A 26,374-nucleotide genomic window follows, 5' to 3' on the forward strand; every position below is an offset into this window, starting at 1 on the left:
ACATTAGTGTATGTAATTACAAAAAGTGCAAAAGTCATTAAATTAGTAAAAACATTTTTTATTGTTTTATTTGAAAAACATAACTTCTAGTAATTAGATGTTTTTGTAGACCTAGATCTTGTCATTGGATGATTAGAACCACACTGTCTTTATGGCTTAAATAGTCTCAGTATTGGTAATGGCAGTTTGAATGTTTGTGTTGGTAGCACAAATATATACATATATACCCTCAATGTATGTGTGTATGAGTACTTAATGCATTAAAGAAGCTTATTTTTAATATTTAGGTTACATGCTTTATTCATTTTTGCATCTGTGTCAAAATAACCTTGAAAGAAAACAAAAACCATGATAGGGAAAGTTCATCAATTAAATTCCTGAAAGTGGAAGGGAAATAAGAATTATAAGCTAAAGGATACTTTTATAGTATATCTCAATGGAAATTACCCTAAATTTAATTATCCCAAAGTTATGGGGAAAAAATTGATCATTTTTATCACTCAACCTTAGTGAGTTCTAAACGTCAATATTTTTGTTTATGTTTATGTGTTTGTTTTTGTAGGGTTTTCTTAGGATATTCTGATTGTTTTTCTAGCAGTCTACAGATAGAGAAACTCGATCAGGACAATATAAGGCTCTAATTACTACACAGCCACATCATCAGGTTTTCTAAGGCCTAAATAACATATACTCAGCCCAATGCTCTCTGCTCTGATTTGAACCAGTAAAAATCAATCAACCAATACACAAACCAATAAATTGGATATACCACATCAACAGACTGAAAGATAAAAATCATATAAATCATATGATCATTTTTCATTTTAATAGATATAGAAAAAGTATGTGGCAAAATTCAACATTGTTTCATGATAAAATGCTCAACAAATTAGGTTGAGAAGGAATGTACTTCAACATAGCAAAGGGCATATATAACAAGCAATCTCACTTTGGGGTGTATATCCAAAGGAAATGAAATCAGGATCTCAAAGAGATATTTGCACTCAGCATCATTCACAAGAGCGAAGGTCTAGAACCAACTAAAATGTTTGCCGATGGATGAATGGATAAAGAAGATGAGAAGACATGATATACATGTTAATATATATTCTAAAAGAATATTTTATAATATTAATATAATATATACATTATATAAACACAGAATATTCTATTTCATAGAGAGAGAGAATAGAATATTTTTCTGCCATAAGAAGGAAGAAAATCCTATTACAACATGAGTGAACTTGGACATTATGTTAATTAAATAAGCCCAACAGGGAAAGACAAATATTGTATGATCACACTTCTATGTGAAATATTTTTAAAAAATCATTTCTTTTCCTGTTGTTGATTTCTAGTTTCATGCCATTGTGGTCAGAGAAGATGCTTGAAATAATTTCTACACTCTTAAATTTGTTGAGGTTAACTTTGTGCCACAGTATGTGATCGATCCTTGAGAATGTTCCATGTGCACTTGAGAAGAATGTATATTCTGATTTTTTTGGATGTAATATCCTGAAAATGTCGATTAAGTCTAACTTTTCATTGTGCCATTTAGGATCTGTGTTGCCTTATTGATTTTCTGTTTAGAGGATCTCTCCATTGTTGTGAGTGGGGTGTTAAAAATCTCCTAAAATTGCATTCCCATCAATTTCTCCTTTTATGTCTGTTGGTATTTATTGTAGGTACCTGGGTGCTCCTATGTTAGGGGCATATATATTGACAATTTTAATATCATCTTCTTGACTCGATCCTTTAACCATTAAATAGTGTCCCTCTTTGTCTTTCTTTATGGCCTTCATTTTTTTTTTTTTTTTTTTTTATTTTCCCACTGTACAGCAAGGGGGTCAGGTTATCCTTACATGTATACATTACAATTACAGTTTTTCCCCCACCCTTTCTTCTGTTGCAACATGAGTATCTAGGCCTTCATTTTAAAGTCTATTTTGTTTGATATGAGTATTGCAACTCCTGCTTTCCTGTCTTGTCCATTGGGGTGAAATATCTTTTCCCATCCCCTCACTTTCAATCTACCTTTGCTCTAAGGTGAATTTCTTGTAGACAGCAGATTGAAAGTTTCTGCTTTTTATTCAATCTGCCATTATGTGTCTTTTGATTGGAGCATTCAGTCCATTGACATTTAAGGTGATTATTGATAAATATATATTTAGTGCCATTTTAAACCTTGTTTTCCAGTTGATTCTGTGTTTCTCTTCTTTTTTGGGTTGGATGGTTTCCATTTGTTTTATGATTGAGTACTTTTCAGTTTTTGTGAATATAATGTTCAGTTTTAATTTGTGGTTGCCCTGTTTTTTAAGTACATTAAACCCTTCCTATATCTGCTTGCTTTAGCCTGATAGTCATATAGGCTCAAACACATCATTAAAAAAGAATCTATATTTTTTTACTTTCCTTCCCCACATTGTATGACTTTGATGTCTTTTTTTTTTTTAACATCTTCATGTTTAGATCTGTATGCTGTTTAATTTAAGTGACTGCTTTCCAATTCTGGTTTCCTCCATCTTAATTCTTCTTACTTTTTTTTTTTTAATTTAGAGAAGCACATTCAGCTCTTTTAGAATGGATTTGGTATTGCTGTACTCTTTTAGCCTTTGTTTGCTGGAGAAATTTTTTATTTCCCCTTCTATTTTAAATGATATTCTTGCTGAGTAGAGTACTCTAGGTGGAAAATTTTTTCCTTTCAGCATTTTAAATATATCTTGATACTCCCTTCTGGCCTGTAGTGTTTCTGTAGAGAAATCAGCTGATAGCCTTATTGGGGTTCCGTTATAATTAATGCTTTGCTTTTCTCTTGCTGCCTTTAGAATCCTCTCTAACTTTTGCCATTTATATTAAATACCATATGATATCACTTATACCTGGAATCTAATATATGGCACAAATGAACCTTTCCACAGAAAAGAAAAGCATGGACTTGGAGAATAGGCTTGTGGTTACTGAGGGGAAGGGAGTGGGATGGATGGGGTGCTTGGGGTTAATAGATGCAAATTGTTGCCTTTGGAATGCTTTAGCAATGAGACCCTGCTATGTAGCACTGGGAAATATGTCTAGTCACTTATGATGGAGCATGATAATGTGAGAAAAAAGAATGTATACATGTATGTGTAACTGGGTCACCATGCTGTATAGTAGAAAATCGACAGAACACTGTAAACCAGCTATAATGGAAAAAAAATAAAAATCATTTTAAAGATGAAGGTAAAAAAAAATAAAACTTTTAGAAACGTGGTTGTTGAAAAGTGGTTACCAGGAGCTGGTAGGGTGGGGGAAATGGGGAAATGCTGGTCAAATTTGTAGTTATATGGGAAGAAGAAGCCTAGAGTTCTAATGTATAGGTGTGATGACTATAGTTAATAATACTGTGTTGAATATTAGAAATATGCTAAGAGAATAGATTCAAGATGCACTCATTAGGGAAAAAATGGTAACTATGTAAGATGACATATCAATTGCTGTAATATAATCACTTTACTATTTTCCTATATATCAAATCATCTTACTGTATGCCTTAAAAATCTACTTTTAATAAAAATGTATAATCATAAAAAGAGAGAGTGATATATTATCAGGTGGAATTAATATCTGTCATCATTATATATTTACATGCTGCATTGTACAGCCATCTCCTTTTTTAATTTAAAAATTTTTATTTTAATAATTTATTTTTACTTGTGGTGTATTTTTACTTAGTGGTTAAATCTGAGACACAGCTGTGACCTAAGCTGCAGCTATGGGCAATGCAGGATCCTTAACCCACTTTGCTGGGCCAAGAATCAAACCTAAGCTCCCACTGAGTCAATGTTGGATCCTCAACCCACTGCACCACAGAGGGAACTCCCAATTCTTAAATTTGAGAGCTTGGTCAATTTGAAGTCTCTTTCACAGAGGTAAGTTTTTTGCAACAGCAGTCCTGGAACCAGACTCTGAACCAAAGTGACTATTGAAGAAATTAGTGTAGTGCAAAAGTCAAGTAGATAGCTTACTTTTTTCTGTGCCATAAGTTCTCTTGTTTTTTCCTGCTATTTCCTTCTTACTAAGCCTCTAAGATTGTTTTCAGAAATAACATTGTAAATTAGAAGTCAATGCTTATTTAAGATCTGTTGGAATGTAAAATATTACTGAAATTAAAATATGTCAAGAAGAAAATAATTTGTTAAGTACATTTTAAAATTTTTGCTGAGCTTTGAAGACATACAGTGTTATTAATAGGAAGCAAACTACCCTCATATTGACTGTGCAGTCAGCTGTTAAATGAGAAAAGTGTTGCATTTTTAATTTTGAAGACTATTTTTGAACACTAGTGATCTTTTTAAAGCAAACTAATTAAATTCTTCACTAAAGCCTTCTATGCTAGGAAGATCATTATATCAATAAAATTTTTGAACTTGGCTTTCTCTGCAAATCAAGGGCCCTTATTAATGTGATATTTAATTAATTTCACCGTTTACCATTTTAATATCTACTTGGGAAATTTCTGTCAGTTAGAAAAGGAACTATGAATAAAAAGAGGCATAGGTATCCACTGTACCCATTATCACCAAAAACATCCCAAATTACATTATTGATGTTATCCTAACATAAATATCTTTACCCCATTAGCTTGCATCAGGAGTCCAATTCAAGAAGGGCCTTTGAAGTTTGTAAAGTAAAGGTAATTTTTTGCATCTCTCGAGGTAATGTGTAGATTCTCCCTGCATAATGGTGTCCACTCCAACCTGGCAGCTATTCAGAGGTTTCTAGGAAGCATCTCATGTAAGTCCGTATCTCATTTATTTTGCTTTGCTTCCCTGGACCTGTCGTGTGTACTTGTAAATTCATTCAGTATACTGAAGGATTTTAATAGCATCATGGTTATCCCTTCTTGAAAAACACATGTTTTATTTTCTTATCAGCATCAGTTGGGAGTTTGTTAGAAATACATAACCTCAGACGTTTGAAACGGTATATGCATTTTATAATGATACTCCCCCACACAGTGATTTTTGAGTGCATTTTAAAGCTTCACTGGTGTTACTTTAGTGAGGAAGACTTAGTCCTGAAATTTTATTTTCAAATATTTTATCTACATTTCTAATTTGGGGCATTAAGTTGTTTATACTTTATATTACTCTTTTAATATATGAAAGCTTTGTAATGATGTGTAAATTTTTAATTCTAGATATTGGCAATTTGTGACCTAGTATTTTGTCTATCTTGGTAAATGTTTAATATTCACTTGAAAATATGTATATTCTATAATTGTTAGATGTAGTAGTCTATCAAAATCAAATAAGCCATTTTTTTCCTTTTTTTTGCCACTGCTTAGCATATGGAGATCCAAGCTGCAGTTTTGACCTATGCTGCAGCTGCAGCAATACTGAATCTTCTAACCCATTGTGCTGGCTGGGGATAGCACCTGTGTCCTGGTGCTGCAGAGATGCTGCCAATCTCATCACCCCATGGTGGAATTCAAATAGCCAAGTTTTTGGGTTTTTTGTGTTTGTTTGTTTTTTCTGTCTCTTTTAGGACCACACCTGCAGCATATGGAGGTTCCCAGGCTAGGGTTCCAATTGGAGCTGTAGCCACCAGGCCTGTGCCACAACCACAGCAATGCCAGATCTGAGCCACGTCTGCAACCTACACCATAGCTCATGGCCACACCAGATCCTTAACCCATTGAGTGAGGCCAGGGATCTAACCCACATCCTCTTGGATGCTAGTTGGGTTTGCTAACCACTGAGCCATGAAGGGACCTCCTCAAGTAGCCAGTTTTTAATAATGTTACTAAAACATCCTATATCTTTTCTGATTTTTGTGAATCCTACCAGTTCCTAATACAGTAGTGCTAAAATTTCCAAATTTGCTTGTACTTTTGTCTATTTGTCCTTTAAATTTTGCCGTTTTGCTTTTGTATTTTAAAATTCCGTTATTATGTGCACACAGATTTATTGTATGGAAATTTATTGCTGGAAATGTTTTTAGTGATGAAGTACAACATACTTTGTCTAATGTTATAGCATTAAAATAAGAAAACAACCAAATTAAAAGTGGGTCAGACACTTGCACAGATACTTCACAAAGAAGGTATATAAATGACCAATAAACACCTGAAAGATCCTCAACATCATCAGTTATCAAGGTCATGTGATTAAAACCAATTATACTCATTAGAATAGTTAAATTTTAAATGAACTTGGAAAAGAAAGCAAGCCTTGTCTCTGATTATCAATACACAGACCTATGAAAGACTCATTAAGAGAGTTCAAGCTTACCTTTAAACAGTGGTTCTGAAACCTGGCCACATATTAGAATCCCTTGGAAAGATTAGAAATCTACCAGTACCATAGTCCTACCAAAATCCAATTAAATCAGAATGGGTAGTAGTGAGGGAGCCCCAGCCACTATTAAATCTCCCCAAATGAACCTTTTGTGAATTTAGGATTGTCCAAAACTTCTTTATAAATTTTTTACAGTGGTAGAGTTTTCAAAAGCATAAAGCCAGGTAGGCTTTAAATTCTATTTTAGATGTTTAATTCAAAGTTAAGAAACTACAGAATGAAATATGTTCCTCTTGAAATAAAATTGGCACTTAGAGCATATTGTTAAAAACAGTGATGGATGAAAGGATAATGTGTATTTATATACATTTCTTTTACTCTGATCAGGTATCCTCTTTTAAATGTTTTTTAAAGTTAGTAAAACTTGATATTTTAATAAAGAATACTATTTTGTGAAAAAAGTATAATTGAATGTAATATGTACCAACCTCTCTACCTAATACTTAAATTCAGTTGTTTGGATAATGAAGCTCAAGATAAATAGATACTTTAATTATTGAATAATATTAAATATGTGTCCATTAATGGGGATTAAAGTGAGATGAATTTTAGCTCATTGTAAAATGAGAAGAACATTCTAGAGATACATCCCCACACCATCTAGTATATAATACCTACCATATCTCTTCCTAGCAATGTGCCTGTAGCATACAAAATAATCAATACTTATTTTGGATAAATAAATGGATGCTTTAGGAGGAGAGTCCCTACCACTGCAGTGTATTTAAGCAGAAGCTAGATGGCCATTGGCCAGTTATAGTGCTGAAAAGATTTTTAAGGGGGTAGAAAATTGATGAAGATGACTTTTATAAAGTCCCCTTGACCTCTAAAATTATTTGATCCAACACCTTGAATATACTGACATTTGCGCTTCACAGTCCTTGCTGAACTTTCACCTGCTGTGGGAGAATAATCCAATTTTAACAGAGAAGCTTTTTGACCCAATTCTTTTTTACTGTTTGAAAAACTATTAATTTTTTTCTTAGAGTAGGCAGAAGTGTGTGGAGACATGCAGGCTTTGAAAATTGAATTGGTGACACATGAGAGGAAGAGAAGTTGGCTTCGCTGCAAAACTTTAGTATGAACAAGGGGTAATGACATGATAGCACTGTCCCAAACAAGCCTGAGACACTGTGATTTTGGTTGATGAAAACAACAGATCTCATTCTTGTTTGTGTGTGTGTGTGTGTTAAATCAGATCCTCCTTCCCTACCTTTGAACTTGGGTGATTTGGAGTCATTTATGTGTATTGCCTCATGACTAATTTTATTAAACTTCTACCAATCCAGCGAACACGAGCCCAGGCTGAATGTATCATTACTCTAAAAAATGTTTTATCATGCTGGCACCTTAACTTATTACTTTATCCTTTGCATTGAATTTCCCACACTTTATTATAAAATAATATGACAACAGCATTCCAATTGTTACTGCATTTTATGACTGCATATTTGTTTTCACAGAATTGATTGAAATGATAATGTGTATTTTTTCAATGCTTTATGGAAAATGATTTCTTTCCCTTTGTCCAGAACTAAAGAAAAAATTATAGATCATAATTAAAATCTTCATTTTTCTCTATCCTACCATGTTCCTTCTTTCTTTTTATCTAACCTTTCTACTTCAACCCTCAAGTACCTTTAATGCATTATGTTGTAAGGTTATATTTTCTGCTCATGATAAACATGATGCTGCTTGGCCGTCAAAAGCTTAATACAGGAGGAGGACAAGATGGCGGAGGAGTAGGGGGACACGATCGCCCTCTCCCACAAACACAACAAAAAAAGCACATCTACAGAATAAATGACTCACACAGAACAGCAACCAATCGCTGGCAGAGGAACCTAAACTCCAATAACGGCAAGAAGTTCGTGACATTACTGGGCAGAACGGGAGAAAAGAGGAGAGTGAGAGAAGGTGAATCCGAGTGGGATGGGCACTCCCCAAAGGGAACTGCGGAGGAGAAAGGGATCCCGCACCCTGAAAAGTCACCTACATGGGGGAAAGATCAAACGAACCGGAGGAATCTCCAGATGCAGAGAAGAGTGTAGCAGTAAGTTTGGAGTACGGAAAAGCCAATCAAGAACCGAATGGACCATCTGAACTACGGGCACAGTCACCAAAAATTGAGACGCCTGGGTGGGGGCTGGGCACCGAGACCTCGCCTCTGAAGGTTAGTCCCCGAGAAAGGGCCGGGGGACGCCTGGGTGGGGGCTGGGCACCGAGTCCTCGGCTCCAGAGGTTAGTCCCCGGGCTGGGGGGGCGGGGTGGAATGGAAACTGCTTGGGAGGTCTAGAAACCATTTGACGGGGCAGAGACTGCCTGGGAGACTAGAAACCAAAGCTGTTGCAGAGGAAGGGAGCAATACTCTAGGCACAGGGAAGTGGAAAGCCACATCAGAGGGAACCTGGGAGAAGAGCCTGGTCTGCGCCCATGTGGGGAGGGGAGAGAAGAAGGGGTGGGTCCCCATAGAATAACCCCCACGCCACAGCAAGCTTACAGGCCCGCTAGCTAGCTGAAAGCTGTGCTTCCCAGTGCATCCCCTCCCCCCACCCCCACCACCCCCTAGGCTCTTGCCAAACCTGGGGCTGCCTGCCATCCAGGAGGGCTGGCCTCAACAATTGCCTGAAGCCTACCACTGCAGGGGCTGTCCCTGCACAGGCCTACTTGCCCTTTGGAGGGGCTACACTTCCGCAGAGTAGCACCAAACACCACCAGCCCCCGAGAAAAGACCTGCAGCCCAGAAAAGCTAGAACAAGCCTAGCCAGGCCGTGAATAGATCTGCCTAATTCTCGGACGGTTTTTCTGAGTCGGGCTGCCCCGGGGAGGAGCCTCTTCAATTTCCAATGGCCCTGCTACCCGCCCAAACACCCAGGGGGTGCCCTAGTGGATCAGCTGCATAGGACTGCCAGCTCCAGGCAGGACCCCCTGCAGTCCAGAAAAGCTGCAACAAGCTTGGATGAGCTGGGAAAAGATCTCAGACAGTCTTTCTGAGTCAGGCTGCCCTGGGGAGGAGACTCTTGGGTTTCCAGTGGCCCTGCTACCGGCCAAAGCCTCCAGGGGGTGCCCCACTCCCACGGAATAGCTGCTCAGCACCACCAGCCCCCTGGAAGAGCCCCTGCAGCCCAGAAAAGCTGCAACAAGCTTGGCCAGACTGTGAAAAGATCCGCCTACATTCTCAGGCCATCCTTCTGAGTTGGGCTGCCCCAGGGAAGCGCCTCTCAGGTTCTCAGTGACCCAGATAGCTGCTCCAGCCCCCAGGGGGTGATGCACTCCTGAGGAACAGCTGCCCAACACCGCCAACCCCCTGCAAGAACCCCACAGCCTAAAAACAACAGAGCAAGCTCTGCATGACCAAGTGAAATCTGCTACCATCGTGGTGTGAACCTCCCAGTCCTGTCTGCCCTCAGGAAGTCCTCCTTTGCTTCAAAGAAACACTGTTAGCCCCATCAACACTCCAGAAAAGCCACACTGCCTCAAAAAAGATTGACCAACAACGCCAGCCCTCAGGAAATATTCCACGGCAGTGACAAGGCAAACACTGCCCAATAACGGAGAGTACAACTCCTTCAGGAGAAAGAAAACAACAAGCAAGATGATGAAGCTGAGAAACCACCCCCAGTCAAACCAACAGGAGAACTCACCTAAAACAGTCAACAATGAAACAGACCTCTGCAGTCTGACAGACCTGGAGTTCAAAAGAGAAATAGTGAAAATACTGAAGGAATTAAGAGAAGATATGAACAGTAATGCAGATACCCTCAGAAAGGAACTAGAACATATAAGGAGGAGCCAAGAAAAATAGAACATTCATTTGCAGAGATGCAAACTGCACTAAGGGCAGTAAAAACCAGAATGAATAATGCAGAAGAACAAATCAGTGATATGGAAGATAGAATAATGGAAATCACTCAATCTGGTCAACAGACAGAAAACCGAATCAAAAAACTGGAAAGCAATATAAGAGACCTATGGGATAATATAAAGTGGGCCAATCTACGCATAATAGGAATTCCAGAAGGAGTAGAAAAAGATAAGGGGATGGAAAATATATTTGAAGAAATTATCGCTGGAAAATTCCCAAATCTAAAGGATACTGGGTTCAAGATACAAGAAGCACAGAGGGCCCCAAACAAACTGAACCCAAACAGACCCACACCAAGACACATCATAATAAAAATGGCAAAAGTTAGTGATAAAGAGAGGATCCTCAAGGCAGCAAGAGAAAAACAGAATGTTACCTACAAGGGAACCCCCATAAGAATATTAGCTGATTTCTCTACAGAAACACTACAGGCCAGGAGGGAATGGCAAGAGATATTTAAAGTGCTAAAAGGAAAAAGTATGCAACCTAGAATACTCTATCCAGCAAGAATATCATTTAAAATAGAAGGGGAAATAAAAATTTTTTCCAACAAACAAAAACTTAAAGAATACAGCAACACAAAACCCAGGTTAAAGGAAATATTGAAAGGGTTTCTCTAAACCAAAAAGAAATGAAGGAAAGGGAAGAAAAAAGAAAGGAAAAAAAAAAAAAGAAGAAGAAGAGGAAGAACTAGGACTGAGGAAACCGCAATCAGAGAGCAGTCACTCAAATAAGCCAGCATACAGATTTAATCATGAACATGCTTCAAACAAAATAAAATTAAAAAGAAAAAAATAAAAAAGAGTCATCAAAACCATAAAAAGTGGGCAAGGGATGTTAAAGTAAATAACCCTTTTTGTTTGTTTGTTTGTATGTTTCTCTTCTTAATTTTAATATAGTAATGAAGTGTTTGAACTTACAGGACCATCAGGCTAAAACACACAATTATGGGAAGGGTTTAGCATACTTAAAAAACAGGGGAACCACAAGCCAAAACCAAATATTTGCAAAAAATGAAAAAAAAATACACTCAAGCAGATAATAACAGGAGACCATCCAACCAAAAAAAAAAAAAAAAAAAAAAAAAAGAAAGGAAGAATGGAGAACCATAGAATCAATTGGAACACGAGGTTCAAATGGCAATAAATAATCATCTATCAATTATCACCTTAAATGTCAATGGACTGAATGCCCCAATCAAAAGACACAGAGTGGCTGAGTGGATAAAAAGGCAAAAACCTTCAATATGCTGCCTACAAGAAACTCATCTTAGGAAAAAAGATACATATAGATTGAAAGTGAAAGGGTGGGGAAAAATATTTCACGCCAATAGACATGACAGAAAAGCAGGAGTCGCAACGCTCATATCAGACAAAATAGACTTTAAAACAAAAGACATAAAGAAAGACAAAGAAGGACACTATTTAATGATTAAGGGATCCATCCAAAGAGAGGATGTTACTATCATCAACATATATGCCCCAAATATAGGAGCACGCAGATACATACAACAAATATTAAGACATAAAGGGAGATATTGATGAGAATACAATCATAGTAGGAGACCTTAATACCCCCCTCACATCAATGGACAGATCCTCTAGACAGAGAACCAATAAAGCAACAGAGATCCTAAGGGAAACAATAGAAAAGTTAGACTTAATTGATATCTTCAGGACACTACATCCAAAAAAAGCAGAATACACATTCTTCTCAAATGCTCATGGAACATTCTCAAGAATCAACCACATATTGGGACACAAAGCTAACCTCAATAAATTTAGGAGCATAGAAAATTATCTCAAGTATCTTCTCTGACCACAATGCCATGAAATTAGAAACCAACCATGGGAAAAGGAAAGAGAAAAAACCTACTACATGGAGACTAAACAACATGCTACTAAAAAACCAATGGGTCAATGAGGAAATCAAGAAGGAAATTAAAAACTACCTTGAAACAAATGATAATGAAGACACAACCTCTCAAAATCTATGGGATGTTGCGAAAGCAGTGGTCAGAGGGAAAATTATAGCAATACAGGCCTTTCTCCAAAAGAAGAAAGATCCCAAATGGACAACTTAACCCTCCACCTAAATGAATTAGAAAAAGAAGAACAAAAAAGTCCTAAAGTCAGCAGAAGGAAGGAAATTATAAAGATCAAAGAAGAAATCAATAAAATAGACTCAAAAAACAATAGAGAAAATTAATAAAACCAAGAGCTGGTTCTTTGAAAAGGTGGACAAAATTGACAAACCCCTGGCCAGACTCACTAAAAAGAGGATAGAAAGAACCCAAATAACCAAAATTATAAATGAAAAAGGAGAACTCACAACAGATACAGCAGAAATACAAAATACAAAAAACCATAAGAGAATACTATGAACAACTATACGGCAACAAGTTTGACAATCTGGAAGAAATGGACAATTTTCTAGAATCTTACAGCCTGCCAAAACTGAATCAAGTAGAAACAGACCAACTGAACAGACCGATCACTAGAAATGAAATTGAAGAGGTCATAAAATCACTCCTTACAAATAAAAGTCCAGGAGCAGATGGCTTCACAGGTGAATTTTATCAAACATATAAAGAGGAATTGGTGCCCATCCTCCTTAAACTCTTTCAAAAGGTTGAAAAAGAAGGAATACTCCCAAAGACATTCTATGAGGCCACCATCACCCTCATTCCAAAACCAGGCAGAGATACCACCAAAAAAGAAAACTATCGCCCAATATCATTGATGAATATAGATGCAAAAATTCTCAACAAAATCTTAGCCAACCGAATCCAACAACATACCAAAAAAATTATACACCATGACCAGGTTGGGTTCATCCCAGGTTCACAAGGATGGTTCAACATACGCAAATCAATCAGCATCATACACCACATTAACAAAAAAAAAGTCAAAAATCATATGATCATCTCAATAGACGCAGAAAAAGCATTTGACAAAGTCCAACATCCATTCATGATCAAGACCCTCGCCAAAGTAGGTATAGAGGGAACATTCCTGAATATAATCAAAGCCATTTATGATAAACCCACAGCAAATATAATCCTCAATGGGGAAAAACTGAAAGCCTTCTCACTCAAATCTGGAACAAGACAGGGATGCCCACTCTCACCACTGCTCTTCAACATAGTTTTGGAAGTCCTAGCCACAGCAATTAGACAAACAAAAGAAATAAAAGGCATCCATATAGGAAGAGAAGAGATAAAACTGTCACTGTATGCAGATGACATGAGACTATACGTAGAAAACCCTAAGGACTCAACCCCAAAACTCCTTGAACTGATTAATAAATTCAGCAAAGTAGCAGGATATAAGATTAACATTCAGAAGTCAGTTGCATTTCTGCATACCAGCAATGAAATATTAGAAAAGGAATACAAAAATACGATACCTTTTAAAATTGCACCTCACAAAACCAAATACCTCGGAATACACCTGACCAAGGAGGTAAACGACCTATATGCCGAGAACTATAAAACTTTAATCAAAGAAATCAAAGAAGATGTAAAGACATGGAAAGATATTCCATGTTCCTGGATTGGGAAAATCAATATTGTGAAAATGGCCATACTACCCAAAGCAATCTACAGATTCAATGCAATCCCTATCAAATTACCCATGACATTTTTCACAGAACTAGAACAAACAATCCAAACATATATATGGAACAACAAAAGACCCAGAATCGCCAAAGCAATCCTGAGAAACAAAAACCAAGCAGGAGGCATAACTCTCCCAGACTTCAAGAAATACTACAAAGCCACAGTCATCAAAACAGTGTGGTACTGGTATCAAAACAGACAGACAGACCAATGGAACAGAATAGAGAATCCAGAAATAAACCCAGACACCTATGGTCAATTAATCTTTGACAAGGGAGGCAAGAACATAAAATGGGAAAAAGAAAGTCTATTCAGCAAGCATTGCTGGGAAACCTGGACAGCTGCATGCAAAGCAATGAAACTAGAACATACCCTCACACCATGCACAAAAATAAACTCCAAATGGCTGAAAGACTTAAATGTACGACAGGACACCATCAAACTCCTAGAAGAAAACATAGGCAAAACACTCTCTGACATCAACATCATGAATATTTTCTCAGGTCAGTCTCCCAAAGCAATAGAAATTAGAGCAAAAATAAACCCATGGGACCTCATCAAACTGAAAAGCTTTTGCACAGCAAAGGAAACCAAAAAGAAAACAAAAAGACAACTTACAGAATGGGAGAAAATAGTTTCAAATGATGCAACCGACAAGGGCTTAATCTCTAGAATATATAAACAACTTATACAACCCAACAGCAAAAAGCCAATCAATCAATGGAAAAATGGGCAAAAGACTGAATAGACATTTCTCCAAAGAAGATATACAGATGGCCAACAAACACATGAAAAAATGCTCAACATCGCTGATTATAAGAGAAATGCAAATCAAAACTACCATGAGATACCACCTCACACCAGTCAGAATGGCCATTATTAATAAATCCACGAATAACAAATGCTGAAGGGGCTGTGGAGAAAAGGGAACCCTCCTGCACTGTTGGTGGGAATGTAAACTGGTACAGCCACTATGGAGAACTGTTTGGAGATACCTTAGAAATGTATACATAGAACTTCCATATGACCCTGCAATCCCACTCTTGGGCATCTATCTGGAGAAACTCTACTTAAAAGAGACACATGCACCCGCATGTTCATTGCAGCACTATTCACAATAGCCAGGACATAGAAACATCCCAAATGTCCATCGACAGATGATTGGATTCGGAAGATGTGGTATATATACACAATGGAATACTACTCAGCCATAAAAAAAGAATGACATAATGCCATTTGCAGCAACATGGATGGAACTAGAGAATCTCATACTGAGTGAAATGAGCCAGAAAGACAAATACTATATGATATCACTTATAACGGGAATCTAATATCCAGCACAAATGAACATCTCCTCAGAAAAGAAAATCATGGACTTGGAGAAGAGACTTGTGGCTGCCTGATGGGAGGGGGAGGGAGTGGGAGGGATCGGGAGCTTGGGCTTATCAGACACAACTTAGAATAGATTTACAAGGAGATCCTGCTGAATAGCATTGAGAACTTTGTCTAGATACTCATGTTGCAACAGAAGAAAGGGTGGGGGAAAACTGTAATTGTAATGTATACATGTAAGGATAACCTGACCCCCTTGCTGTACAGTGGGAAAATAAAAAAAATTGTAATATAAAAAAATAATAATAATAATAAAAAATAAAAATGGAAAAAAAAGCTTAATGCATAGAATTTGCTTTATATAACAATGTTTGGGTAGGAAACATTTAGCTATTTACTTAATAATTATTTAGTACCCACCCTATTAAAGGTACTGGGATAACCATGAAAGATATGAAATTATTTTCACACAAATCATGCATTCAACCACTTAAAGTCTTGGGTACAGTAAGATAGATCTACCCCCACATAGTTGATAATTACACAAAGGGAAAAAGAAGAGAGACTAGAGCACATTACTTTGGCATCTAAGGGGACATATCTGCTACACTTCCCTCTACTAAGAGTAAGATGCGCTTTCAAAACAAGAATCGAAAGGTATTGCTTAAAAGTTTGTTACTGGCAGTTTTCCAAGAGCACCTAGTCCAGCTATATTATGCTCTTTAACTACAAAATCATACTTGAAGAGATAGAGGCAGCTCACTGAGAATCTGCAAAGGCCAAAGTCTTAGAACGAGAGGAATGTTAAGATCCTGACTCCTAGGTTGTATTTAAGGCTATTTAAGTAGAAACTTGAAACAAACAGATGTCCCTTCATCACACCCATATATCTTCCCCAATAAATTCTACCCACTGTCCTCTTCCTAACATCTCTGTCTCCTGAATCAGGCTCTCATGTGTCTTTGATTGACAGAGCCTTGGTCATCTCTCTGGTTCTAATTGAACAGAGTTAGGAAAAGAAACTTAGGTTTCTAGCTTGAGCAGGCTGGATCTCTAATGTACTAAATTCCCTAATACAAAAAGTGTTCAAAAGATGTTCAGTAGTAACAAGTACATAAATAACCACTGGGCTACAAAACACACTTTAGATGTAATGCATGTAACGTTCTTATCACAAACTTGTTACATGGCAGTCACATAGTAAGAGGTTAATGGTTCAGAGAGGATTTCTAATCAAGGGGGAAAATAATACTACCCTAAAATAATTCTTTAGAAAGGAGAGGGGGTGTCAGCAGGACATAATAAGTACAGAAATTTTTTCAAAACATTTTTTTTCCACAGAAATATTGAGCATACTATTTAACTTGTTATAACATTTTAACCCCTTCTTAATAAAATGTACTTGTCAAGAGACTTTAAGTCAGATATAAGAAAACCTGGCTCCAATTCTGTAAAGGAATTCTGAGCGAAGAAGTTCCATACCTGATAGGAATTTACTTTAGGATACTTGGAACTATAATTTCTAGAATTTGACGTGTTCCTGAAAACACAAGCCATTTTCAGCACCTGCCCAGGTGTGCCATACAGCTCTTTACTACCTGCCAACAGCTTTCCATAAAGGAAGCTGGGCTAAGTGTTCTTTTAATTGCTGCTATAAGCCAACAAGGCATTGAAATGTGCTCTGTTCAGCAGCAGGAACTAAAATCCTTGTCAAAAGCACGCTGTTTTGGAGACAGGCTGGGATGGCTTCCACGGCGTCAACAAAAGCCACAGCGTGAGGGCAGCTGATCTATTATGCCTAAGGAAGCATGATCCATCTGACCTGGTAGCTGCCACAAAGCCCTATCATTTCCTGCTAATCCCTGCGTGTATCGGCATGGCATGTTGTTTCCTCCATGTCACCTACACAGGGTTGCTATTCATCAAATGGGGTCCAAGTAGGCACTCTGCTGGGGCAGTCCCTTAATACAGTTGGAAGTAGGATATGAGAAAACATGCAGTGCTACAGCACTGGCAGCAGCAAAGGAATAAAGGGAATGCACATTTGAAAAATGTCCTATTTAAACATCACCACCACTGATGTGACACCACAATTAATATTTGCTTATAAGCTTTTATCTTTAATTTCATGGCCTCCATTCTAGAACTATTCCTTTTGCTTCTCAAAAAGCACTATCAAGGATTTTAATTGTCATTTTCTAAATAGGATTCTATCCATCTTATGAATGTAATTGTCAGCAAACCTGGGCAGAATCAATATGAGCTTAGGTTGATGAGACATGATATTTTTGTTCTTATTCTGTTTAGACATCCAAAGCCATGAGACTTGTGTTTGAAACCTGGCTCTGCTTTTTTGTTCTCTGTTTTCAGTGTACACTTTACCCTGAGCCTCAGTATCCTCAGTGATAAAATGGAAACAAACAAATGACAATAAAAAGAACCTAGTTCACAGGGATATCATCAGTATTAAATAAGGAAATAGTTGTAAAAAGCACTGATAGGGATATCTGGAATCTAATGCATGGAACAAATGAAATTTTCCCCAGAAAAGAAAATCGGGGACTTGGAAAATAGACTCATGGTTGCCAAGGGGGATGGGGAGGGGCTGGGGTGGATTGGGAGCCTGAGGTTAACAGATGCAAACTATTGCTTTTGGAATGGATTAGCAATGAGATCCTGCTGTGTAGCACTGAGAACTATGTCTAGTTACTTATGATGGAGCATGATAATGTGTGAAAATAGAATGCATACATGTATGTGTAACTGGGTCACCATGCTGTACAGTAGAAAAAAAACTGTATTGGGGAAATAACAATAAAATTTTTAAAAAATAAATAAATAAAAAAAGAAAACAATAGGTAAGCAACTTTCTACTTTTGTTACAGGAGTCAGGCCAGGATAATCAATCTAGCAATCAATAAATTAATCCATGAGTCAACCAATTATTAAAAATTAAAAAATACATGGTAACAATTTGGGTTATATCAGCTAGATCTAGATGTGGTTCGTTTTTAATTTGCATATATAGCAAACAATAAATATTAAAATTAGAATACCTGGTCAAATACTGTACCTCACTTTTCATGCAAACAGAGAATACATTTAAAATTTTTCAATTCCCATCTTGCACTTTCTTTTTGAAAAATCAGTGAAACTCATGGTCATTATCTTTTTACTACATCCACTGGCCCATCACAATCGTATGCATAGTAGAAACGAATTTAAATAAACTGTGGCTTCAATCACACTCCAGTCTCATGAAGGAATTATTTTAAATATACATGGCAAAAACATTCTGAGACGAACACATATCTCTTTTTTTAGGTGAATGTTCTCATTATGCTTTAAGTTATTTTAAAAATGTATATGATGCACAGTTGTATAATGTAGCTTACTATTCTTGAGCTGGCAATATAATGAAGATCTGAATAAAATTTTGCTCATCATATAGCCAAATGATCTTGCCTTTTATTAGGGAATAAGACATAATGATTTCTGAGAGGTTTCAGTTTGATTTCTGACAATTTGAAGCTTCTTGTAATAAGTAATGATTGCTCATTGAAATGTTAATAATTTAATGGAAATGTTTGCCAAATAAAAATCTAAGTGCCTCAAATGAATGGGCTGCTTCTGACTAATTTTTGTCCTTTGCCAGACGATATGTGAAAATGTAGACTTGAACCCCTGATGAGATGGAATGACCTGGGTCACTCAACCAAGACACAGGGAAGGCATGCCACTGGCTGAAATCCAATTAGGTAATTACATTTCTTTTAACATAAAATACTCATGTTATTTCAATTAAATATTATATCTTTCATTTCCCTGCATTGTTTTTACCTTCTCTTCCCATTTTCATTTCAGGTTAGACTGAAAATGAAGTAACTATTGATTTATTCAGTAAGACTAGAAACATCAATTTTAGCTGTGTGAGAAATGATGTCTGTGATGTTTGACATGAAACTTACAAATGGACTCCACAGCAGAAGTACTGAATGATTGCTCAAAAGGTAAGTAAAAATAAGAAGCAGGAACTCCAAAGTGATAAATCTGGACTTGTAATTTTTTTCTTAAGTCCAAAAGGTTTAAGCTGAAGGAAGCCTGTGTTATAGAATAGGCTGGGGGGGTCTGTAAACCTTGCTGTAAAAAAGGCCAAATAGTAAATATTTTAGGCTTGTGAGCCATTTGGTCACTTTCACAAACATTCAGTCATGCCTTTGGAGAGGAAAGCAGCCATGGACGATATATGAACAAACAAATGTGGCTGTGTCCGATTAAAATATTTACAAAACCAAGCGGTAGGCCAGATTTGTCCTGCAAGTCATTTGTGGACCCTTCATCTAATCACTGTACTTTAGAGAAGAGGAGAATCAGGTTCAGAGACATTAAATCGTGTACTTAACCTAAGTCGCTAAAAACTGTATATCGGAGCTCACAGATGCAGCCAAAGTCCATGTATTCTGCCTTGCTATGTTTTCTATTGCCTCACTATTACATAAATGAGAAAAAAATAAATAAAAAAACAACAAAACAATGGCCTCCGTGTATTAGTCTCTATGCTATTTCTTCCCTGCAGACTGAGATCTTCCAGTTTAAAAGCCTGACAGTGCCAGACCCACATTTTTGCACATCTGCTTATTTTTAAAATAGACCAAATAAGCAAATGTTGAGCCATGTAGAGGCTTCCTGCTTTGACTACCCCACGAAACCTCACTCAACAACTGTTATCTATTGGTAACACGGGGCCTTGCAGTTATAAGGTCCCTCTTTTTGAGTGGTCTGACCAAAGACTCCCCCTAGGAGGGTAAGCAACTTACTGACATATCTAAGTTCTGTCTCAGTTTCCCCTTTCCCCTGGGAGTTTACTTATCTCCTGCTCCGAGTAGTAGACCTCTGAGCCATAGCCTCTGGATAGGCTAGTTTTGTGGGAAATTTCTCCCACATGCTAACCTGTCAAGACATCACCAGACAAAGCTGGATGTGCTACTGCCTAACATGGTCATATCTTTTCCTGGACCAGCCGATAAATCCCCTACCTCCTATAATCTTGATTCATGAAAAGCAAGCAAAACAGAAAATAAAAAAATTCGTCATCTTTAGACATTTTTTCAGTTATCAAAATAAATGTTTTATGAAGGGAAATTATTTCTGCAAATGTTTCTCAGAATTTCCTTTGCTATAAAATGGTTAAACAATTAGGATTATGTTCATATGTGCAACCACTTTATCAACTGAACATGCTTCCTATTTTTCTGTGGAAGATGACAGAAAATATCAAGGGGATTGAGAAATAATTAACTTTTGCAGATAGAAAATTTTCTGTGTAGTCTGTGTCCACTAGCTCTAGTGGGAAGTAGTTACCAGTTTTCTGTGATATGGTGATAGGAATAGAAAGACACTTCAACCACTCTCTAGGTACATACATGTCCTTTCAAAGAGTGGCATGTCCACCAGTATAATAAAAATATTTATGTGGCAAAATTAGCAAGATTCCTACCAATGTATATAAATGTTTATTTGAAAATTCAAAAGATGAGCTTCAAACATTCTCTCTGATTACCTTTTTTTTCTGTAGACAGGCTACTTTAAAAATGTATCATGACTCTGATATGGTAAATAAAGACTAGTATTCAGGAAACGCTTCCCACGTCCACTGTCTATGTGGGAAGACTAAACTTCCCATTATGTTAACTTAGCGATTGGCCATAGACTTGCTTTGTCCAGCAGGAATATTAGTACACGTAATGTGAGCAGAAGTTTGAAATATGTTTTCACCGTTGGGCAACAAATGAGGAAACATAGGAGGCTGGAAAATAGTGACTTCCACAATAGTGAAATACTAGTAAAAGTGGTGCCTAAAATAACCTGAAAACAGGAAATGTCTCCAATAAATGGGTGAAATTGGATGCTGAGATTTTGAAAGAAAACGTTGAAAGTGTGAAGTGTGAGCTGGTTCTTGCTAGTTGCATTCGTTATAGTGGTGCAAGAAAATGGTGGGGATTAGAACAAGACTAGCTGGTTTACAAGATAATTTAGATGGAAATTAAAAGTAAAATTCAGAGTAAAGAGTTTTTTACTAAATCAAAAGTGAGCCATTTAAATGCAGCTTCAGGGAAAAGATCAAACATAGCATGCAACCATTAAGAAATGGACTTCAAGTTAAGACTGAAGAGTGTGGCTTTATTCCCATTTTGTCATTTGTTAACACTTTTGAAAATATTTAGATGGTATCTAGTGGTATATAGTAGACCTTTCTCCTAGACCTAAATGTCTCTAGAAAGATTAAATATCTTGTTACATAGATACTTGTACTCCAATTATCTGAAATTAAATATGTAGAGAGTTCTATCTCAAAAAGGATTATGAATGTGGCTTTTGTTGAAGGAATTGATCAGTCTTTGAAAAAAGATGTGTACTAGCAAAAACAGAGCCATCTATGCCTAAAATATTGAAATATTTGAGATGCAAAGTTATAGCTGGTCCTCAATCTCGTAAAGAAAAAAAAAAAAAAACAGTTTGGAAAATCTCCTTGGCTGCAAAGAAGGGCATAACTCTCAAATTCTAACTTTGCAGATATGGCCAAGGAGGGTAATGGAAAAAGATACATACTGAAAGTGGAGTCAAGAGCTGGCAGAAGAGATGGACCTGGGTACCATTCTGTGGGAACAAAGCTGGGACGAGTCAAGACCTATCCTGGAGTATTAGGAGCTGACAACATCTTCCACAGAGAACATGGTTCTCTGACTGCTACATGCCTTCCACTTTTTATCTTCTTTTTTAAAATCAAGGGTTAAAAGAAGGATTAACAAGAATTAACAAAATACTGAGTCCTGAATATAAACAAATGTACCTGCCAAAATCCCTGGGATGCAGATGTAGCTATAGAGGTTGGTGGTAAAATTATACCCTTACATTTATTTAATAAAATAAAACGAGTAATCTAAATATCCAGTGTACAAAACTATTCTTGGACAAAAGTTTTATTTTAATCGATTTCTCTGTGAAATCAATTAATGTTGTAGTTCCTTCCTTTGTATTGTTATGCTAAATTTTGTTGTAGAATTAAACACATTCATTTATCAGTTTTCCTCCTGATCAACACTTGGGTTGCTTCTACATTTAGCTACTGTCAATAAAGCTGCTATGAAAATTCAGGTACAATTCTTTTTGTGGAGATATGTTTTTATTTCTCTTGTATAACTAGAAATGACATTATTGGGTCAACTATTAGGTATAGTTTTAACTTTGTAAGAAACTGTCAACTTTTTTGCCCAAAGTGCCATTTCTTATTCCAGCAGGTATAAGTATTTGAAAGGAAAGATAAACCCATCACTTTCTTGGTTGGTTTCAAGAAAATAATCAGAAAACTATTTAAAATCATTTACAGTTTTAAGTAAGTTTAACATCTTAAAAAGCAGCTTGTCTCTACACCAGCATTTATCAATTAATAAAATATAAAGCATCCCATTTCCAAAATAATAAAAGGAAAATCTGTATATAAAATATAGTTAGAAAAATGTTAAATAAGAAATATACAAGTACCACATGAATGAAATCATAAAACATTAATGAACATAAAAAAGATACAATTAATGGTAAAATATGTTATAATTCTAGTTAGTGAAAATATCAATTTTTCTCAGATTTATGAACATAATGAAATCACAAACAAATGTGCAATAGATACACAAAAGAAATGTACAAACATGTTAAAATTTATATAGAAGATTACAATTGGGTTGAATTTTATGTGTGTATATATGAAGGAACAGTGAAGATTTTTTTTTAAAAATTACAAATATATATTTAAGGATATTTGGTATATTTAACAGAATGGCATTGATGTAAAGAACCTACAAATTTGTAGAAATAATAAAACTATTAAAAAAATTGTACTGGTTGCCCATTTATGAACAAAGTTAGAATTTTCCTCAAACTCTCTAAATATGATAACTCCAGGGTGATTTCAGAGGAAGGGACTGAAAGAGAGATACATGATCTTAAATTTATAGTCATTATGGGTCCCCTCCTTTTATGCAATAATGGTGCGTTCTAGAGTATAAGGAAAACAGATCATCTGGTCTAGTATTTTTTTTTCATTGTTTAGTTTGTAAAATAATATTACCCTGAAGAGTTGGATGGGGAAAAATAGATAGCCTAGAGAAGAATAAGGGATACTGATGAATCTTTGGAAAGATAAAAGGAACTGAGCCAGGAAGACAACTTGGGGTTGCATGTAAGATTTCATTTTGAAAAGTTTCTATATCAACAAGTAGGTAACTAAGTATGCAGGTGCCTGATAGATAGACAGACAGAAAGATTGAACATTTTTGATTAATAAACACTTCTGATTTTCCAGTTGCAGAAACTCAGATATAAAGCTTAAAATGGTTTCTTATAAACACCCAGCTAGAAATCAGTAACATCAAAATGTAAACACATGACTCCCTTTTCTGAGGAAAGGATATTTTTCAAAATGCAACACTGAATGATCAGAGGCTATGGTTTACCTTTAATCACCCTGTCTCCTTCCATTTTCATTAGGCTCAACACATACACTTGTGTATGACTTATTATATGGATAGAAACATCTGTGTCATCTTCATGCAAAACTGCTTGATATATTATTATGTACTATAAAATACTCTATACATTATATATTGTTTATATAATTATGCATTGTATTATATAGTAATATAAATACTACTACAAGACAAATATGCATGAGATTTCCTCCAAGCCAAGCCCACGTCTTTTTACTTTTTCCTGTGCTACTTTGGACTGGGAATGCTATCTTGGATATAAGTAAAACTGTGACTGCTATAAAATAGTGGTGCTATGGTATGACTAGATATTAGAAATACATGGATGTTTCTAAGTGAATTGGTACATCATCTGTGAAAGAGAACCATAAAGAATTAATGCAATTATATCCTTATCTGTATGGAAATGTGAAAATCAATGAAATATGGTTCAATATCCATACACCTTTAGTAATAAATTTAACATGAGCCCAAAATTAATTCATTTGAAATTATTACAAATGTGATGCTAGCACTACTCCTGTGGTAATAATAACAAATCTATCGCACACAATGATAAATTTGTGTGATCGTTCAGTAGCTTTATGTAATTTTAGTAGTTTAAAATGAATTCCATATTTTATGAAACACAGTTTTACCCACTTGCATTGTCATGAGAAAAGGGCAGCTCTCTCTAAAGAACATCAACCACAATAAAAGTCACTATGATCATGTACTCTAATTGCCTTAGACTCTCTATAAAGTACATGAGACCCTTAAGCTTGCCAACCAAAAATCTGGGATTGAATCACAGCTCAAAAACTTATTAGAAGCATGCCTTTGGGCAAGTCACTTTTTCCCCTGAATGTATTTGCTCCCTTGTAAAGATATTGTGATAATCAAATGAGAAACTACATCAACATACTGTGTAGATAAAAAAAATAATTCAGATTGTTACAACAATTAGGGGCAATTAGAATATATATAGGATTGATTTTTTAAAGCTTTATCATAATTTCCTCAAAATTTTTGTACTTAATAATGTGATTATTAATAATACTTTATGGCATTTATGACTTAGTACAAAGAATATAACGTGACTGGCTCATAGGGAATGATGATTTCTATGAACTTGTTAAATTGTATGAACTTTATTTTTTTTAAATAAAGAACAGTTTATTGATGTATGTTTGACATATAAAAATTTACACATATTTTTGTATACAACTTGATGAGTTTGGAGGTAAATATAGACCCATAAAAGCACCACTGCCATCAATGCCATAAACATGTCCATCACCAGAATATTCTTAATGGGACCTCATTGGTTTGCTCTCGATCTCTGACCCAGAAAAGAATTCTTGAAGAAACAAGAGGATTCCCCTTGAAGTTAGATGAAGTGTGTAACAGTACTGGAGTGACCATCTTGGCCTCACTACTATACCTAGAGAGTTCCTCAACTTTCTCATCTTAAAATGTAGATTCTGTTCTGTAAGTTGTCTTTTTGGTTTCTTTTGCTGTGCAGAAGCTTGCTGTACCGTAGAAAATTAACAGAACACTGTAAACTAGCTATAATGAAAAAAAAAAAGTTATATATAAAAGAAAATGTGGCTTCAGAGTAGCAAGGCTATTAAAGACTCTTTCACATTCCAAAAGATGGTGGTGGGGATGGGGTCAAAAGCAAAGCAGAAGAAAATGGCAGGAATTCTACCTGTGTATAAGCAGCACTCTGTAAAATTGCTTGGGGATTTTGAGTGACTATAGTGGGAGTCTACCTAGGATTTTTCAACCTTGTGCACATCAAAATCACTTGGAAAGCTTTTAAAATATGTATATAAATTGCTGGACCCCACCACACAGAATTTCTGATTAATATATTTTCTGTCCTTTTGCCTCATTGGATGGTGATCTCACTAAAGCCATCTACTTGTATTCCCATGACTAAGACAAAATTAGGCTCAGCAAGGTTATAAGAATAAGTAAATAATAGATTCTAAGTTTTGTGTGGAGACAGCATGTAAAAATATGTGGAAGAAAGAGTATATATATATATGTAAAATGAATTTCTAGCACTTGTTGACTTCAAGTGTTACAAAGAGTGGACTAAGGGAGAGACGAGGAATAGAGTATTGCCTTAACCTAAAATCAGAAGAATTTAGGTCTCTAAGCCGTGAACTTCAGAAAATGACAAATTTGATGTTAAAGCATGCAAGTACGAGGCAAATAGCATGAGGAGGTGAGGCTAGAAAGGAAAGAAAATTAAGTTAATGGATGCTCTTCAGTGTCCTTTTATGCACGTATTCCTATACGCTCAATGTTTAAATTTTTAATTTTTTAAAAAATTGGCTATGAAATTGTTTTTCTTTAAAATCTTACAAAGAAATGTAGCACATGAATTAAATTTGTAAAAGAGGAGCAATGCTGAAGAAAGTCTTAGGTCTCCTTAACCCTACACGTCTGAGGAGCCAGCCAAGCTTCCAAGAGAGTTTTATGAAATAAACATAGGGCTTAACAAACTGCAGGATGAAGCAATCTGATTTAAGTGACAGAGCACACTCATGGCAGAAACTGCTTATCATCCATGTGGTTTTCAGTCACAAGCCAGAAAGAAGCAGCTGGGACTGTAAGCATGAGAGGGGCTTAAATCTTGCCATGTAAGAAATTAAATCACCAGAATCTGGAGACACTGACTCACTAG

The 26,374-nt window shown here is 36.1% G+C and overlaps 2 long non-coding RNA genes across 32 annotated transcripts in view; one reads left to right on the forward strand and one right to left on the reverse strand.

The window, feature by feature from the left end:
* LOC146404854 (uncharacterized) overlaps window positions 1–2,377 on the reverse strand; it is a 1,116,837-nt gene extending 1,114,460 nt beyond the window's left edge. For all 3 annotated transcript variants that reach the window (XR_014842150.1, XR_014842152.1, XR_014842151.1), the window contains exon 1: window positions 2,139–2,377. This is a non-coding gene — a long non-coding RNA (uncharacterized LOC146404854). The remainder of the gene's footprint in view (window positions 1–2,138) is intronic.
* LOC102165712 (uncharacterized) overlaps window positions 1–24,861 on the forward strand; it is an 846,917-nt gene extending 822,056 nt beyond the window's left edge. For 14 of the 29 annotated variants that reach the window (XR_014842100.1, XR_014842102.1, XR_014842099.1 and 11 more), the window contains 5 exons: window positions 3,712–3,908; window positions 4,695–4,773; window positions 18,810–18,912; window positions 19,019–19,164; window positions 21,728–24,861. This is a non-coding gene — a long non-coding RNA (uncharacterized LOC102165712). Of the gene's footprint in view, window positions 1–3,711; window positions 3,909–4,620; window positions 4,774–5,326; window positions 8,512–18,809; window positions 18,913–19,018; window positions 19,165–21,727 lie in introns of those variants that run through there. The other 15 variants (XR_014842123.1, XR_014842121.1, XR_014842120.1 and 12 more) reach the window with 7 other exon arrangements.
* Window positions 24,862–26,374: the final 1,513 nt, after the last annotated feature.

The sequence above is a fragment of the Sus scrofa genome, chromosome 3 (assembly GCF_054392235.1).
Source record: "Sus scrofa isolate SSC_HxYL_T2T_F1_AM1 chromosome 3, Sscrofa_HxYL_maternal_Yorkshire_Landrace_v2.0, whole genome shotgun sequence".
NCBI lineage: Eukaryota > Metazoa > Chordata > Mammalia > Artiodactyla > Suidae > Sus > Sus scrofa.